This window comes from Lepisma saccharinum, chromosome 7 (genome assembly GCF_977018435.1).
Source record: "Lepisma saccharinum chromosome 7, izLepSacc3.1, whole genome shotgun sequence".
Lineage (NCBI taxonomy): Eukaryota > Metazoa > Arthropoda > Insecta > Zygentoma > Lepismatidae > Lepisma > Lepisma saccharinum.
The window spans coordinates 33,592,516-33,612,211 of record NC_139235.1 but is presented as its reverse complement, the minus strand read 5'-3'; the positions used below and the strand labels follow the sequence as shown (position 1 = coordinate 33,612,211).

The 19,696-nt window shown below is 36.3% G+C and overlaps 1 protein-coding gene across 2 annotated transcripts in view; it reads right to left on the bottom strand.

The window, feature by feature from the left end:
* lmgA (anaphase promoting complex subunit lemming A) overlaps window positions 1–19,696 on the bottom strand; it is a 160,081-nt gene that overhangs the window by 109,468 nt on the left and 30,917 nt on the right. The window contains exon 4 of one of the 2 annotated variants that reach the window (XM_083125152.1): window positions 18,138–18,453. The exons of the other annotated variant lie outside the window; for it this stretch is intronic. The gene's annotated coding sequence lies outside the window, so the exon portion shown is untranslated. Of the gene's footprint in view, window positions 1–18,137; window positions 18,454–19,696 lie in introns of those variants that run through there. 2 annotated transcript variants of the gene reach the window in all.

Here is a 19,696-nt window from a genome sequence, read left to right as displayed (position 1 = left end):
CCCACATGATCCAAATTAGTTGAAATCACATATGATTAAAATGTATATATACAGGGTGTTCCGGGAGGAAGCGGCAATACTTTAGAAACTGGTAGTATGGGTGATTCTAAGCAAAAAAGTTCATATGAACATGGGTCCGATTTTGAACGATAACGGAGATATGAACAAATAAAAATGATGTACGAAAACGTAAACAAAAACAGTAACAAGTAAAACATGGCAATGTAATGGTAATTGTGTAAGTAAATACGAGAAGGCTGCTACGTCCCGCGTAGCGGTGCACTTCACAAGTACACTTACCTTATAAGCTCAGCAGAGCATGCTGGATAATCCCAGGAATCGGGTTGAGATACTGCGTTCCTTCCCCTTGAATCCACAGGTAACGTCCAATGACAACCCACGAGGTTGTCCTCCTGATGCAGGTATCCACAAGTACGAAATACACTTTCGAAATAAAGGAAAACCGCAATATGTTCAACTTTACGTTTATTATAGACACGCACGTATATCATGTAAGACTAAAAATTACAATTCAAATACTTTTGAACGGTACAGCACGAGATGCGTAAGCCTAATCTTTTCCGTAACGCGAAGCACCTCTTGCTACTTCAAATCTCTCCGCGCGACTCCTAACCGTTTTCCTGGAAGGCGAAAACACCTCCTCAGTTACACAGTGTTACCAGACACAATAACCTTTTAATACTAGGAAGTTCGATAAAAGCCAACAGTAATATATTAGAAATGTACAGTAATCTGGCACAGTGAATTTAGGTATGTGGTGGCAACAATGCAATGAAAAGCACGTGATCTTCTCACACCACAAGAGTTAAAATAAATCAACAATGGCTTTCAAAATATAAGAGAAACGAACGGGGTTTGCCAGAAACATGAAACAACAAATAGATATAAGGAATTTAACTCAGAGATTAATAACTTATGCTTCACTAACTTTATTAAAATGAAACTTACAACAATCTTTAGAACATTTAAAAGCAAATGAAACGATTAATGTTGAAACTATGTAAATTGCTTAAATTTGCAGCTATTCATACTTGTAGATATGTGTATAATTTTGATTATAAAGGCGGCCATATTGGAAAATTGGCTGAAGGCATTAATATATTTATGAATATATATATATGAATTATTAACTGTATAATACTAATAATAATAAGCATGAAATAATAATATATATAATAATAATAATATAAAACCACGAAGTAATGGCAAACTCGGGGTCATTACAAGGCACATGCTGATACTAATCTTTATTGCAAGAATTTGTGGTGTAGCAGTAATTAGTACACGATAATTAAGTAATAAAGCATAGAAGGTCAGAGCAGATTCTCAAAATTACCACCACCAACATCAATGCACTTCTGAGCGCGTCGGAGGACATCTTGTGTTGCACTACAAAGTTCCCGGATTAACGCAGCAGCATTCATAATGCGAATGTGCAGTTCATCCTTTGTATTCACCCTTTCCCGGTAAACCTCCTGCTTCATCCACCCCCATAAACAGAAATCAAGAGGGATTAGGTCGGGAAAACGAGGTGGCCACAGAACCACTACCACGAAGACGACAACGACCAATCCATCGATTAGGGTAGGTGGAATTCAGATGTTGAATGATCAACCGACTGGAATGAGCAGTTCTGCGCGTACATTTATTGCTTGCTTCATTACTTAATTATCTTGTACTAATTACTGCTACACCACAAATTCATGCAATAATGATTAGTATCAGCATGTCCCTTCTCGTATTTACTTACACAATTACCATTACATTGCCGTGTTTTACTTGTTACTGTTTTTGTTTACGTTTTCCTACATCATTTTTATTTCTGTTCATATCTCCGTTATCGTTCAAAATCGGACCCATGTTCATATGAACTTTTTTGCTTAGAATCACCCATACTACAAGTTCCCAAAGTATTGCAGCATCCTCCCGGAACACCCTGTATATACGTGGAATAGAGGTTCGTTCGTTGGCCTAGACCATCAGAACTACCTCCACGAGAATGGTTGACTCGTGACCGCTAGCCCTCTAGACTAGCCACAGTTACTACCGGCATCGAGAGAACTGCCAAGGTCTCTCCTCTTGCCCAAGCAACGTAAAAATTCCAACCCCCGCTACTCAATAGAATCCCTTATATAGGCGATTCGAAAAAAGCCAGTAAACTACTTCTTTTTCACCCTTCCGGGTTTCGAAAGGACAAGTTTTTAAACTACCCGCTTTCTGAGCAACTGGCTTTCCCAGACACGTAGGCCAGCTCTGTAGCAGGTTACATAAGAAACTGAATAACAAATATTACCTTCACGAACCCATGAAAATAATATTAATGAACATTTACCAACATTTAATAAAGAAAAGGATCATGTACTGGTTCTACCATTAAACAGTACAGCCAGTTGTGGCCTGCTTATTATTTTTCGCACCTGCTCCATCCCATAAAATGTATTTCGACGTCAACGGAACTTGCCTATAAAAAAATCAGGTAGATATGTGTTTGGGATGTCCGAGTTTGAGTCCGCTTTATGCACAGATAGAGTAATTGGGACTAAGACCTACAGTTTACAGTGGGATCCGAACCACTATGTTTCTCCAGTGTGGAATGGACATAGTAGAGTAAATCTGCTTTATGTAAATTATTTTATATTACACGAACGTCTCGATCTCGTATATATTATTACGCGCCCACATTGGCATTGATACTCATCCCATTTATACCACGCATGTATCATGTTTCTCTTTTTCTGAAACCGGATGTCTTTTCCTCGTGGAGAATTCGATTGCATTCTCGTTTTCAGAAAACATCAAGGGTTATTTAAGTTTTCATTGCAAGAAGCTTAATCCAGAAGCTACTGCACTGCATTGATAGTCCGCCGAAAAATAAATGGAAATACGGAGATTCGCATTTTTCCTGGAACTCTTTGCCATGGCGACAAAGCAATTCTTCAAAGTACTCTGCCCACCCTCGACTGCCACGTGTGAATACCGTCACCGAAGGAACGGTGTGTGTGTGGGGGGGGGGGGGGATACTTGGCATTTGCGTGTGCGGACGACACATCCCCATTGTGCTTTTCCTCGCATGACGTTTCGAATGTTCTCATGTTGCTCCCGCCCGCTATCGAATATTCATCGAGAGAATTCCTGGCAAACCCTAGGAGTTGAACGACCGCTATTCACAGCCAGTGGCTATGAAGGGCGTTTTGTAACGTTTTGGATGATTTTCCAAACGAAAATACTGCCGAGACCCTCATATTAGAATCTGAACCTCACATTGATGCATCATTCTCGAGGCGTATAACACAAATACGGTCACGGTAACGACATATCAGTAAGTAACAAAGTTATAGTTACTTTTTAAAAATGTAACTCAGTTACGCTAATCATACTCAGGCCCATGGACGTCCGCAGGATTTTTTCCAGGGAGGGGCAAGGAAGGTAATTTTTTCCAGGGGGGGCAAACAAGGCACATTTTCCCCAAAAATAGTGTTGTTCCCTAAAAAAAACGCTTAATTTCGAATTTATGGTGTTCATGCAATAATTAACACATTTTGGTTGACTTTAATTTTCCTGGGGGGACTCAGCCCCCCTGGCACTCCGCCAGCCCCCTTGACATTAGGGAACACTATTTTGAATTCTAATTTGTTTGAGGTGAAGACTGAAAATGTAGACAGAATATATTATTTTGTTCACAACTTCGTTCGTTTATCTTGTTTATGAGCAGAAGTCTTAAGATTCTCTAGACTTTTGAAAGTCCCTTCATAGGGAGCTTTCTTTATCTGTACCTTCCCTGCCCCTGTTGCAGCCTCTCGTTTGACACAAATCTGTGACTTTGACGTCATCATCCACATTCTTTCCACATCTGAGCAAACGTCAACAGATCCAAAGTTTTGGGATCAAAGGGGAGTTTCATTACTTCGGCCGGGGGTGGAATGTACGGTAGGCACTATGATTGAAGTGAAAATTGTACATTTTAACATGTATGATATAAATATTTGTATCATCAAAAATAGTATGGAGTGTGTATTAAGGGATGGTGTCACTACCACAAGAAATGCTTTAGAAGATAGGCTATAGGGAAAAAAAACTGTAGTATTTGTATGATATTTCTAAATTTTACGTATATTTTAAATTAACTTAATGACCCTGACACACATAATTTACCTTCATTTAATACTGTTAAAACTTTTAAGAAATGGACTTGGTTTACAAAGCCCCCTCCCCCCCTGGAGATCAGTTCTAGCTACGGGCCTGTCATTACTTCAAGAGTAGGTCTCTTTTGTAGTTAGTTTATTCCTGATAATAATTTATAACCTTAGTACGTGTTGCACAAGAGAGCTGGCAACTACACCACTGAAATATGCACATATACATAGAAACATGAGGCAAGACAGGGTACTTGGTGTTTAAATTGACTTACTTCTAAATACAAAGAAACATCTATTTTTTGAACACGAATCCCTTTATGGTACCCTTCTTTATGATTGAAACTAATAAATATGCATTAATAATTGGTTTTTGTCCCGTCTTGCCCCACAGACCCCATTTACCCATTCTAAAAATTTAATTTCAACACTGAAAAGTCAAAATAGAAAAATGAAATGTTTAGCGTTAGTTAAGATAATCATAAATCGTCCATGTGTGTTTATTTCTCACAGTAACTTCAACTTCATCACGAGTGCATATGTCTGCACAACAGTTACGTGCCCATCACGCACACAAGGAGGGAGCAATGAATCCAAGGATCAGGGATGGCGCTACAGGGAGGGGGGAGGGCTGAAGTCCCTCCAAACTGCGCCTCAGCTTCCCTAGATTTTTGTAGTATAGTAGACGCATTTCAACCGAAAAATTTCAATTTTCCATTATGAAACTTCCATTGGGTCAAGTACATTTTCTAGTTGGGGTAGATCGCACTTACTTTATTACGATGTGTTCTGAAATCAATCGGCCACTGGTCATTTGATACTAATCATGAGTCACTAAAATTGCTACGAAACCTGCCTGGAAGATGGACGTATTCAGTGGCTGCGAGATTGTTCTTTGATTGTCCTTGGCAGCCTTTGTAAATCTTATCACTATATTTCTGAAAGGTCTAACAAGTGTGACCAATGAATTTTTAAAAGTAGGAGGATGTTCAAAGCGCTATGTTTACTTTCTGTTTGTTAGTTCCTCATTGGAGTTCCGACAATTGTATGCGAGTTAGAGATGTTCTTTCATTGGTTTCATCGTTATATCTATTTGTATGTAACTAATTCTCCAGCATTCCTAAACTCGAAGGTTTATTTATGGCTGCAGCAACACAAGCCTTCCTAGAGAGAATTTAACTCCGCAATCTGTAGCCCCCCCCCCCCCCCCGTTATTTTAGGCTGGTGCAGTCACTGCCAAGGATGATCACAAAATGTTGTTGCAGTCTACTGTAACAGCGAACATTAATATGTATTGAACTCAAACCAGAGTAGTGTAGTGGCAGAGTGGTTAGCACAACGTGCTACAACGGCAGGAGTTCCGGGTTCGAATCCTGGCCTGGGCATGGATGTTTATCAGTGTCCATTCATCAAATCATTCACTCATTCCCATCTTTGCAAATTTGCCAAGGTGGCACAAAAAGCGAAGTAAAATAAAGCAAATCAATGATAGTCATGTAGTGTGCGCTACAATTTAGGTTTTGTCATAATAATGCAAAACTTGTGCATTGAACATAAAAACATCAACTGTGTTGGAAAACTCAGGAAACAATGCTGCAAGATAGTGGACAAAAGGGTTCCAAATAACACTCACGTTTCTAGTTCAAACAGGAAATATCAAACCATAATACTGTATTGTAAAACAGTGCACGAACTGGATGAGACTAATGGGACTGATGAAACAGCACCTTGGAATGAAGTGACCAGCTGTCAAACTATTGATAATGTAAAAACAAACATCTGGTGGATACGTGCCCCATGGTGGGGGAATTTATATTGACTAAATGATCTTTTGACTTTGCATGAAGTAATGTTGAATACTTAAACTTTCACAATGTTCTGGGGTGTACTCAATTTACAGGCATCAGAGTTATTGCCTTCACTTAGCACCCAGATAATATCTAAGATTCTGTTAAAACACTAAAATAGCCCTGCAGATGGCTTCGTGAAGGAGTCAAAAGCTTGGAAGAACTCCTAAGTGTTTTTTATCATGCTGTTTGTGTGTTATATTAGTGTTTTAACAAATATGTTGCCGGCACGTGACGTAAGAAGTTTCCTACAGTCATATCTAAGATTCTATTTAACCCAGGGCTCTTCTACAAAAATGTAAGGCATCTTTTTCTTTACCACATCCCTAACTATTCCCTCACTTTTCAGACAAGCAACTTTTGAGTAAACTTTCAAGGTTGTCTGTTCTGAGCCATACATGCAAGTGCATTTTAAAATGATTAAAAATGTTATTAAAATGAAACTGTTAGGAAATTATGGTGTAAAATATACAAATATGTGCACTTTAAAATACATGCTTTAGGCTCTACTTGGCATGAAAAGCCAACATTTCACTGACTTAATCCAAAGAATAAATAGTTCCATGAGTTTTCAAAATTTGAAAATTAGGATTTTTATGTCAGTGAGGTTATACAAAATAAACTTGAAAAACTAAATATGCTGACCAAGGCAGTACTTTATTTTATTAAAAACATAAACTAAACGTAACGTTTCAACATTCTAGCTATGTTTTTAATAAAGTACTGCCTTGGTCAGCATATTTAGTTTTTCATAATCATGGAAACAAGGCTTAGTGGTGTTATAAAATAAATTTCATGCATTGAAGTTTCAACTTCACATAGTTCACTCTAATTAACTTACAATTCATATTTCTGTGCTGTATTTCTTCACGATCTACTTCACCACCTGGCTGGTGGTTTCATCAGGCATGTACCTTTTTCCTTGTAACCGCCAAACGGATATACTTAGATACAATGTTAATGTGTTGTAAAAGTTCATAACAAAACAGAATGTGAATGAATTTAACAGTATGAAATGTGAAAAAAGTAAATTAAAAAAAGCATTGTGCTGGATATTCATTCATTTGATGTATGAAATAGAAGTCTCTCCTCATGGATATAACAATAATAATTGTTGATTATAGACCATGGAAAGAATTACTGGAAAATATGTAGAAGATAGGGAAAAAAAAACAAGAAATTGAGAATATAGATTGAAAATGTCAAAGAAATCAAGACTTCGCACACTACAGCACAGGGGGATAAGTAAGCTACATGTCATGGAGCTGTATGCTGATGTTTCTCTATCTTTACAATATTTATGTAAGCCTTTCACAGATTCCACGATTCTTAAACTTTTTGTAAGTATTTGTCCTTTGTAAGAATAGACCAGCGGTTCATAAACGTTCAGTCACAAACACTATTCAGGACAGAAATTCAACAACAATCACTATCGTCACCTTTATGACAAAGGCACATGTGCAATTTTTTGTCATTTTTCAAGTTGTTACTAAATAAAGGGTATACCAATTTGAACATCAGAACTTATAAAGAGTGTCGAGGCAACACTTACTGGAATGACAAGATGGATCTGTGACATCTGTGTGCAGTAGTCTGTGGCAAGTTATCATGGAGAGATACACAATGCAATGACGCATAGAAATTATTCGAATTTATTATCAAAATTCGTGTTCAGTTAGACAGACATTTCATGCATTGAGAGGAATTTCATCGTCTTTTCCGATGAAGCATATTTTTTCTTCATGGCTATGTTAACAAACAAAACTGTAGGATTTGGGCAGATGAAAATCCGCAAGTGATTCTGGACGTAACCCTTCATCCTAAGAAAGTGACTGTGTGGTGTGGTTTTTGGGCCAATGCCATGATCGGGCCCTATTTTTTTGAGGAACAATATGGAAATCACGTGACTGTCAATGGGGAGCAATACAGGAATATGGTGGTGCAGTTTTTGTGGCCTAAACTGGCAAATCTTGACATCAACAATATGTTTTTCTAACAAGATGGTGCAACTTGCCACAAAGCTCGCCAAACAATGGAATTATTGAAGGAAAAGTTCCCCGCACGAGTTCTGTCCAGAAAGGGTGATGTGAACTGGCCACCAAGATCATGTGACCCCCCTAGATTATTTTTTATGGGGTTATGTCAAATCTAAGGTCTATGAGACTAAGCCACGCACAGTTCGTGACCTGAAACTGAAAATCGAACGAACTATTGAGGCTATGCCGCTCAACATGTGTGCAGACGTGCTGGAAAATTGGACATTCAGAATTCATTCCACCCACCGAAGCAGAGGAGGACATTTGAACGACATACTGTTCAAAACATAATGCCATTGTTTGCTCTTCAAAATAAAAAAAATATATGTCATTATCACTTGTGGTTTTCATTCTATCTAATTTTAAAGATCTGACGTTCAAATTGGTAGACCCCATACCTCTTTTAATTCTAAATAACTGAAATTTTCATGTAACAATTTTTCCCATTCAAAGTCATGAAAAATTGGACCTTGGCTATCATTTTCCCAAAACACGAATTTTACAGCAGAATGTCACCAAAAACTGATAAACTGGGTAGATTCACGTGTGTTAAGGGAAGTGTATGAGATGCCTTCTTATAGCGAGAAAATTTGCATTTCACCTTACATACTCTTCAGGATTTCTGTAGGACTTCGAAATATGTATAAAAAAAAATAAAAAAAATACACATTCATCAAACAAGGGTCATCCAGAAAAAAAAGGAACGTTTTGGTGTATAACACAAATAACAAACGATGTGTTTCCAAAAAAAAGATGGTACATACTACATACCTTAATCTACTTTCCACATATTAGCCATATCCATTTGTTGATACCGTCTTTGTACTCCATTGCCGCCAATGTATTCAACCATGTAGTGAAAGCGTCTTTCATCAGTAGTGGCAAAGTGCTTTCCAGAAAGAAGGAACAATTGACTATAGCACACAGCACTCACCTATGGTCCCTCAGTATGAACCAAGCAGTGAGATGGTGCCGACATGTATGCATGTGTATGGAATCGAGCTGTGCGAGTTCTGAACATGTGCGACAAAATTGAGAATCGTGTCAAGTGTGATGTGAGGAGTGTGATAAGGTATCTGAATCTGAATGTTAGAAAAGTTCGTGCCAGTGAAATTCATAAGTAAATAATGGAAGTATACAATAATGACATGTTGAATGCATCATCTGTGAGAAAATGGTGTGCCAAGTTTAATGTGGCGACATGTTGTCTGGTGGTATAGATCTGGTCCATGATAATGCTCACCCTTACGCAGCGGGTGCAACTCAGGACCAACTGCAAAATATTGGTTGGGATGTACTCGTAGTCAACCATCTGCCATACAGCCCAGATTTGTTCCTGAAATTGTAAGACTTTCTTTCTGGAAAGCACTTTCCACAGCTGATGAACTCAAGGCGTGGTTACTACATGGGCAGCAACCAAGTACAATGATACTAATAATAATATCGTCTTTATTGAGACTCGAGACACTGTGATAAGTGCTTGAATGGGTATGGCAAATATGTGGAAAAGTAGAGTAAGGTACATAGTTTCTGTACAATAAATTTTTGCACATATTTGTCATTTGGGTTTTACACCAAAATGTTCCTTTTTTTCTGGATGATCCTCGTATAATCATGATATTTATACCTTGAATCACTTCGGCAAGGACCATACGCTGCACAATAATGTTTTCACATGTTTTCAATACAGGATTTCATCTGTTTGCCCGAAATATGGTGCAATGAATTCTGGAGGAATTTCTTCGCTGAATAACATCAATTCCAAAAATTTGTATATGTGAGCTGTCAGACAACATAAATTTTATCACTAAAAATTTCCTTCTAAGTATTCAGCTTTTCTTGAAAGAGGTGTGTAAAAGTTCATAACAAAACAGAATAACTATGCATTTGTTTGCACTGTACAGCCATGGTGCAGGACATCATCATAACAACAATAATAACAAGTTTTATCAATGACCCCCACACCACAAAAAGTTTTTAGCAATGCTCATGGCATGAAGTGCTCTTAGGAGCATACCAACAGTTGTTGGTGTAGACACGGAATTATCTATTTTTAATACCATAATTATATACATGCTGGAGTGAAAATGTATCTACGATCACAAATACTCACAAAGAAAGTTTGTTCAAGGTAAAGGGTTTTTCAAATTTAGAAGCACTTCTTTCATAATGTCAAATGTATTGCATATCACTAAATTGCAATTGTAACTTCTAGTACAATTACATAATACACTTTAAAATGTTTTGATAAGGAAGAAATTTTTATTGTTATTAATTTCTACTCTTACAAGTGTTTTCAGTGACTCAACCCCCTTTTACAAAAACCTCAAGTATCAAACTTAACATGAGTGCATATTTTTTGAAGCAGATTTGTTGAAATCAGATTTTCGTTACATAAAAATTTCCTCCCAATTGTTCCTGTTTAAGTTCATTTAATATACTTATTTTATATTTATTATTATAAATAATCACACTTAACTATACACAATTTGAATGTAAATACTGGCTTAATGTATGTACATTAATTAATCTTCATTATTTTTAGTAGGATGGGTTTGGACCAAAAAATTGCAAGAAGAAAGTCGTAAATGCCAATAGCCACTTACTGTAGTAGATGGCTACATGAAAATAGTTCAAAGCATGACCCCATTTCCTACAGAATTTTTACATGCAATGTTTGCTATAACTACTGGTACTACTCAGTGTATCAAGTATCAATTGAAGTATTTCCTTACTTGTCCTTTTCTCTTTGTTCAAAACCTACTGCCAGCGCATTACTAATATATATATATATATCCAGAAACAGTAGATTTTCCTGAAATTTGTAGGTTTTCCAGAGTGGTAGACACCCTGATAATTCTAATGGCACTTTTGTTACTTTGATTTCTTAATAAATACTCGTAAGCAAATTACTAACTTTATTTGAGAAACTTACTTCTAATCGTGGCAGGGGCCATCAAAATTAATAGAACCATTAAAAGTAAGTTTTGCAGATAAAGTTAGTAATTTCATGATGTGTATTTATTATACTACCATGCTTTTTATTCCACGAAAAATAATTTTATTGCTTGGTAAATTCAGAACTGAAGTACTTATTTTCCAGGATAAAAGAAAGTGGAACTTTTGTTTGTTACCAAATCTGATCTTTGAACAATGCACAACAATCTTGCAATGATCCTGCATGGTCGACACCAGAGCTGTAGTAGAGGCATAGTAAGGTAGGGGCTGGGTGGGGGGGGGGGGGGGCTAAGCCACCACAGAACCAGCCATTAGCCACCGAAATGCATGCAATATATGCATAAAATAATTATGGAAAGAGAAACTGCCCACAATAATTAGATAATTCTCATGAAACTTTCATGTGTTACTTTTGTGGTGTAGCAGTCACAATTAAGAAAAGAATTTCAAATTATGTCCTGATGTAGAATACAATGAAAGTTGAAGTGTGTGTGTCTTTTTACGGGGACCATATATTCCCAACAAGATCTCAAAGAAAATATATCACCGTTATTTCTTTTGGTCTTCGACCTTGGAGCGCTAGGTAAACATTGTTACATTCAAACTAAAGCAGCGTTGCATACAGTGTTTACATAAATGTAGCCTTTCAACAATGAGTTCCTACAATTGCTTTTTTTTTTCGAACATGAAAAAGAGAAGCCGTCATTGTAGAGACTTGAACAGAATCAGTTTTGACATGGCGTCAGTTCAAAGAAGTGAATTGAGTTTCTGTGGATTTGTATTGCAGTGGGGGACATTTAAAGATGTACGCGTAAATGTGTTGCAATCCTGTACAAGCGATTCAATATGCCTAAATGTCACGTGAATGTGTTGCGATCCTGTACAAGCAATTCAATTGCGCATAATTGCTTTATTAAATGGTGATCACTACAGTTCATTGGCAAAATCACTCTATTCCAAGTCTTTTGTGTGTGTTGCAACGCGTCAGCAATATGTGTGCAGATGTGCCAGGTTTATGCAGTTCAAAGTTGTGTTCAACTCTTCTCGTGTCTGGTGAAACTTGTGGATCACTTCTAGGGATGCTAGAAATCTCCGGTATTTATCTCTTGGAGTCTGAGGATAAATAGATTCTTCTGAAGGTAAGAAGAAGATTATTTGTTGTTTCAAGTAACCCACAGGATGATTATCGTGGAAGAATACGTGCTTATGCTGGTTATACAACAGCAAGAAATTTGAATAATCTTTTGGAGATTGGAAATTATCGAGAAAATCATTCTTTGATTTTGTGATCATACTGTTTGTGAAATTAAGGCACAGAAGACAGAATGATCATTCCTTTTGATTGGAGAGTTTATTAAAAGTAAACAAACTTTTTTTCATTCATTGTTTTCTGCCTAATTGGCAGGTTTTTCACTGCAATCTCCAGCTTTCCCTGTTCTCTGCCTTACGCTTCGTAATAGCATACGACCCAGTTAATTTAATATCATCCATAAGCTGATATCTCTTTCTTCCACGGACTTTTCTTCCTTCAACCATTCCCTCCAAGGCATCTCTTAGCAGGCAGTTTCTTCTTAGACAGTGTCCTAACCAGTTTCTTTTCCTCTTCTTGATGGTCTCCAGTATAGATCTTTTTTCACCAACTCTTTTCAGTACGGCTTCGTTTCTTACCTTGTCCGTCCATTTTACACGCTCCATTTTTCGCCATGTCCACATTTCAAAAGCTTCGAGTCGTTTCTCTTCATTTCTTCTCAACGTCCAGGTTTCTGCACCATATAGCGCTACACTCCACACAAAACATTTCACTAATCTCTTCCTTAGACCTATGTCCATGGGTCCACAAAAAACAGTTTTTCTTCTATTGAAAGCTTCTTTTGCTATTGCGATTCTCATTTTCACTTCTTGGTTGCAGCTCATGTCACTGCTTATAGTGCATCCGAGGTACTTGAAGCTATCCACTTGCTGGATTCTTTCACTGTTTGCTCTCACATTAATATTCCTTGGTTTCCGTCCTATAACCATTGCCTTTGTCTTCTTTACATTAATCTTCATCCCATACTGCTCACAGCTGCTGTTTAACTCTTCTAACATACTATTTATGGTTATTTCATCCTCAGCGAATAATGCCATGTCATCAGCAAATCTTATGCAGTTTATTCTTCTTCCTCCTAATTTGACACCTCCTGTGCCCTGGAAACAAGTTTTCACTATATCTTCTAAATAAATATTAAACAAAGTAGGCGATAGGCAGCATATTGAATTTTAGAATGAAATTTAAAGAATGCATAGGCAAAGTGATCATTAAAACCTGCTTCGAACGTTATAATCTGTTTTCTTTTGAAGTCACCTGGCCATGGTTATATAAAAGTTATTTGGTCGATGAACCTCATTTAAAAGTCTATTTTTAAGGATAATTAAATACTATTTCACCTCTAGATAGCAACTTTCTGTATCCTTCATGTCATCATTTATTAGTGCACTTCTTTTTTTTTTAGGTTTTGTTTCATTCAGATCTTGTTTTCAGACAGAAATGATAGTTCTCTTAGTAAAAAAAATGAATGTATCGTACTTTTCGCGATAATTCACTAACTTGTGAGGTTCTTAATTTTGTAATAGTCCGTAATTCTTCATTTTCTTAATTCATTTCTTCAATAGACACTTTCAATGGATCCGAAAGCATCATATTACTTAGAACGTTCCAGTTTAGTGCACTTAATTTTAGAGTCCCACATTATTTCGTTAAGCATATTTTTAGATACGTCACAGCTCATTACATGTTGGCAAAACTTTATGTTGCTGTTCATTTTTATTTGGTTTCTGATTTGCCAATAGGCAGGCAGTACTGGACTATAATCTGAATCAACGAAACATAGAATGGCTTTGATTTCTGTTAGATTAGATATTAAGCAATTAATGTCCAATTATAAGCATGCATAGTGTATTGGTAAAAAAGATCTGCATGCGAGGTTTAAATGAATGGAACTTATTAGAGCCTACTAAATAGTATTCTGGGGGAGCTCTTTGCAAACGTCTATAAGATTATTAAGATAGCAAACCAACTTAGTTCATCCCTTCACTACCTTCCGATAAAATCACATCCTGGGTAGGTGTTTATTTACAGTTGAAGTAGATTAATTATATACCTACGGAAGACTGCCAGTGTCTTTGGCTACAGCTGCAATGAGATGTATTAAAACATGGCTAAGGTCAACCATGGGCGAGACAATTTTTCTTCCATATCACTGTTAAACATAGAAAGGGAAATTGTAATTGACCAGCAAAGAATTTTTCAGGAATTTACACAGATGAGAAAAAAATAGTGCACTTCGATTGTGTAAATGCATTTTGGATTTTGAGCAACCATGCATTGTACTTATCAGACATTCCTATGTCTCCATTGAAGGTTTTAAACTTCTTTCGCCAGGTTGTGCTGACAGTAGCGAGGAAAATGGCAGCATGTAACTATGCAATATCGGTGGAGCTCTTGAAGCAGCGTGCGGTGATCGAATTTCTAACCACAGAAAATGTGCCCCCATTTGACATTCATCAGAGAATGAAGGCATTTTGTGGGGATGAATGTGTAGATATCAGTACTGTTCTATGTTGGGCTGTTCAAGCTTGTAATGAAAACCACAGCTGAAGAACTCTCAACGTATGTGACAGAACTGATGGAGGTCATCAGAATCGTGTCGATGAATTCATTGGAGAGAACAGTCGCATAACCCTGGCAGAGCTTGAATTCAAATGTGGCATATCACGGGAGCGATTGCAGGTGATAATCGCAGATCTGGGATACCGAAACCTTTGTTCATGGTGAGTGCCTCGAAAGCTCATTCCTGACATGAAACAGAAAAGATTAGACATTAGCCTACAGTTGCTTCAATGAAGATGATGTGTTTCAAAGCTTAAAGATCACTTGAGAAGAGTTCTCTCTGAATCTGATGATGCATGCAAACAGAAGTGAGACTGTGGCTTATCAAGAATAACAATTCTACATTAACAGCACTGATAAACTGGTCTCTCGTTGGCAGATGTGTATTGATCGCCAGAGCAATTACGTGGAAAAGTAATTATGTAGATGTGAATAAGAAAGTTCTAGAAAGTTACCTGCATTTCTTTTATTCAAATAAATTCAACTGTTTTCCAATAAAAAAAATAGGAGGCATTACTTTTAAGCATGCCATAGTACAAAATATTTTAATTATTACATTTTCTTCTTGGATGTAGGTATTGCTTGCATTGTAGAATTATTTCTCTTGTAGTTTACGGATGTTAGAAACGCATAAACGAAATATTTCATGTCATATTGAGATTTCAAATGTTTATTGTTAGCTATTACTGTAAATTACTTAGTTTAACAGTATTGAAATTTCTTCACATAATGATTCTGAAATATTGTGTGAACGTCCAGTTGCTGTAGATAGTTCTGAGGAGTTTAGTTTTAATTTAAATTTTGACCTTCCAGTTCTACAATCTGCGTTTCTTTCCTTGAACTCCACAAACAGTTCATTCTGATTTCAAGGAATGAGCCGCTTTTGCTAATGAACTTTCATATTATTTATTTTTCCAGATAAACAGTCTTTCTTGCCTGGACAGAGACGACTGCAGTCAATAATTTCATAAAACTCACAGATTTTAGTTACAGTCCTGGTTCAATGCAAGGACTGTAACTAATTCTGTGACTAAACTGTCCTAGTTCTGGTAGAATCTCATCTCTCTGGGATCCACATTTTCTTCAGGATTTTCCATTACACTATGAAATAACCTCTCAGAATTTCTTCTTAAAGCAGCTGAAACCTTCCCTATTTTTGCTTTCATGGCAGGCAGTCTTTCTCAGAACTCAATTTTCTAATGAGTTCATTGACACGATTCCGATGACCTCCATCAGTTGTAGTATGCAGTCTTCCACTCCGTTCTGTCACATACATTGAGAGTTCTTCAGCTGTGGTTTACATTACAAGCTTGAACAGCCCAACATAGATCAGTACTGATGTCTACACATTCATCCCATAAAATGCCTTCATTCTCCGATGAATATCAAATGAGAGCACATTTTCTGCGGTTAGAAACTCGATCACCGCACGCTGCTTCAGGAGCTCCACCGACATTTCATGGTTACATGCTGCCATTTTTCTCGCTACTGTCAGCACAACCTGGCGAAAGAAGTTTAAAACCTTCAATGGAGACATAGGAATGTCTGATAAGTACAATGCATGGTTTCTCAAAATCCAAAAAAAGTGTTTACACAGTAACAACAAAATAGGAGGCATTACTTTTCAGCATGCCCTTGTATATCTACTTTATTGCAGATCCATTTCAGGACTTTAATGTTGTTCATTTACATTCTGAGTTACAGTTTGCAGGATTTGAACACAAAATATGTTAATAAAAAATTAAATTAGCCATATTTAATGCAAATTATTGAATTTTTCATGAGATTTACATGACCGTATCTCTTAAACCAATTGAATCTCAAACTCAAAATTCTAACTGAAGTTACTTATCATACATAGAGTACTCTATTGTGTACAAATTTCAGATTTTTAAACAACTGACCACCAGAGATATTTAACCCTGAAGTCAGAGCTTTTTAACAAAAAGTCAGGGTGTCTACAGTTTCACAGAAACAAAATTTCCTGACTTTTCCAGTTTTCCAGACCAAGAACAAAAATTTTCCAGTCCAAATCATAAGAGAAATTAGAATACAGAAATATGTCTCGAAGGAGGTCACAATATTTTACTTAAACACACACTTAGAATTCTACTTAACCAAGTATTAGAATATTATCTTCAAATGTAAAGATGATAATAGTAAGAAGGGAACCTCCACAGTAAATGGCCGTTGGAACAGGGGGGAGGGAAGCAAATATGTATGTATCAGGGGTGAGTTTAATGTTACACTTGCAGATTGTTCAACTGTTCAAAGAATTATGTTTTGTTTTCTAAAAATGCATAACAATTACCCTGCAAGCACCACCAAAAGATTGCAAAAAGAAAGTGGTAAATACCAAAACATACTTATTGTCGTAGATTTCTACATGATAAAGAATTCAAAACATGAGCTCTTATCTCACAGTTATTTAATATAACATGTCTAACCACTGGTAATAAAGGGTGTTTTTTTAAGAGTGATAGAACTTTCGATAGGGATAGCTGTCATTTGTTTTCTTTTGATGACATGTTGTTTTGTCATTTCATATCAGTGAGCATTGGCAAATGATCATGCAACAATGTTTACAAATTGTGGAAATATATTTCCAAAATCAATGTTCTGTTTGCCAAATGTATAGAGCACTTCGGAAATATCGGTGCTGTCAGTGAATTGGTCAGCAAGATCATGTGACCTAACGCCACTGGATTATTTTCTTTGGGGATATGTAAAGTCTCTGGTTTATGCTGATAAACCAGCAACAATTGACGCTTTGGAAGCCAACATAACTCGTGTTATTAACGACACACGTCTCCAATTACTTGAAAAAGTGGTTCAAAATTGGACTGATCGAATCCGGTTCATCACAGCTAGTCATGGTGGACATATGCCAGAAATTATTTTCAAAAAGTAAATGTCAGAAAGTTATCTTTCAAATAAAAACACAATTGGCTTCAAACTTAATTTTTTGTGTGTTTTATTTCAATTCAAAGTTTTATCACTAAAAAAAACACCCTATACTTAGTATATCAAATTGAACAAATTTAGAAGTGATTTTTTTTTTCAGAAAAAGATAAAATTTACCTGACATTTCCATGACTTTTCCAGAAAAAAAAGTAAATTCTCTGACTTTTCCAGGATTTCCAGACTAGTAGACACATGTTTATGACAACTGTCAACTTTTACATGGAGCAAAATGATGTTCACATGAAACTTCATTGCCCTAGTGTAAATAATACAAAAGTCACAGTGGATTGTGAAAACTTTTTGACCACCCTTTGCAGATACCTAGAATGGAAGTGCAGAGTTGACATAAAAATGTCTCAAATTAATTTCTAACCAGCATATGTAATGGCAGTAATTTTACTGTCACTCAAAATAAGATCCATGCAATATCATTGACCTTTATAAAGAAGTTTTTGCGTAAAAAATTCAAAGTAACACGAACGAGGTCACTCTGAATTTCATCAAACAATGAAGCCATTTTGATTTTCAATGGCACTTAAAATAAATATTTTATTCCGTCATTTCATTGCATACAAGATGGCCTGGACAAGAATGCCAAAAAAATCTACAATAAAAGTTTCACAGTTGTGGCTCAAAAATGATTTCCTGGTAGAAAACAGCTTCCATAGTATTTTAAAATTCCTCGAACACATCACATCTTAAAAAAAAAGTTTTATACTTCCATAAGTTCATCAGGTACTTTTACACACAGCATGATGCACCACAGAACCCCACTATCTCGTAACTACTGTAATGTGTGGAAGCATCACTGTCTTTAAAGCTCATGTTCAAAGTAAATAACTCACCTGTGGAAAAACAAAAATAAACAAAATAAATATAAAACAGAAAAACTGTAATTGAACTAAATGTACATAGAAATTAAATGTAAATTTAAAATGAAAATAAATGCCTTTTAACAAAAGTAAGCAAACAAAAATAAACAAAGGTAAATCATAACTAAACGATAACTTGAAAGCAGACACCATTAAGAGGATATTCCAAGAGAATGTTCGAGAAAACTCAATCCCAATTTTTTCTGATATTTCACCACTTTATGGAATGAAAGGTAGTGAGGGTGAAATATACCGTATATCTCTGAATGCAAGATGACTCCGAATCCAAGACGACCCCCCATTTTTCAACAAGAGATTAAGGAAAAACTATTTCAAAACTTACAAATGGTTACCTTATTACAAGTAACTGAAGGAGACAATAAAAGTAACAATACACAAAAAATAAAATCAGATACAGACATCCCTTAGTCAGATACAGATCCCACTTAGTCCTCCTCACTGGAATGGTCCACAGAATGTGCAGTGTCACTGCCACTGTCATTGTGATCTTGCTTTTCTTCCCATAGCAGATCGGCACATCATATGCCGCGAAAGCAAGACGACCCCATACTTCTGGGCACGAATAGTGGCAAAAAACCTTGGATTCAGAAATATACGGTAAGTTGATTCATTTGCAAAGACATAACTAACGTTTCGTTCAACCATACTGTATGTGACTATTGTAAGATGTATTGTGACTCTCTGATTATTTCTTGTAACATCATGGGGTCTTAATGAAAAGTTTATGGAACATCATAATTTGTCAATTTTCTCCACTTTTTATTTTGGTTATTTCATGTCGTTTCTCTATTTCTTGGTTAATAACAACTGATGAAACAGAATTCAAACCTGGAAACTGGATATTAAGCATGTTTGCTACCCACTGCAACATGGAGACCAGCATCTGTGATTTCTTATATGACAGTGTGACTCAAAGTAGTTTCATGTGAATAAAGATGAGATAAAAGCATATTTTGCTATTTTACTTCATAAATACAAAATTTCACATCAATGTAACCAGCAGATTTATTTATTTATTTCCATAAACGAATATATTAAAAGGAGTGGGGAAAAATTGCAATCAGCTGTCATATAAATCCAGTTCCAGGGGAAATTTCAAATTCTAAAATTTGTAGGCGAATGGGTTAAATAAACAAGAAGTGGAAATAGTAAGTAAAGTTCAAATCACCAACCCTGAGACCTTCTGTAAACAAAA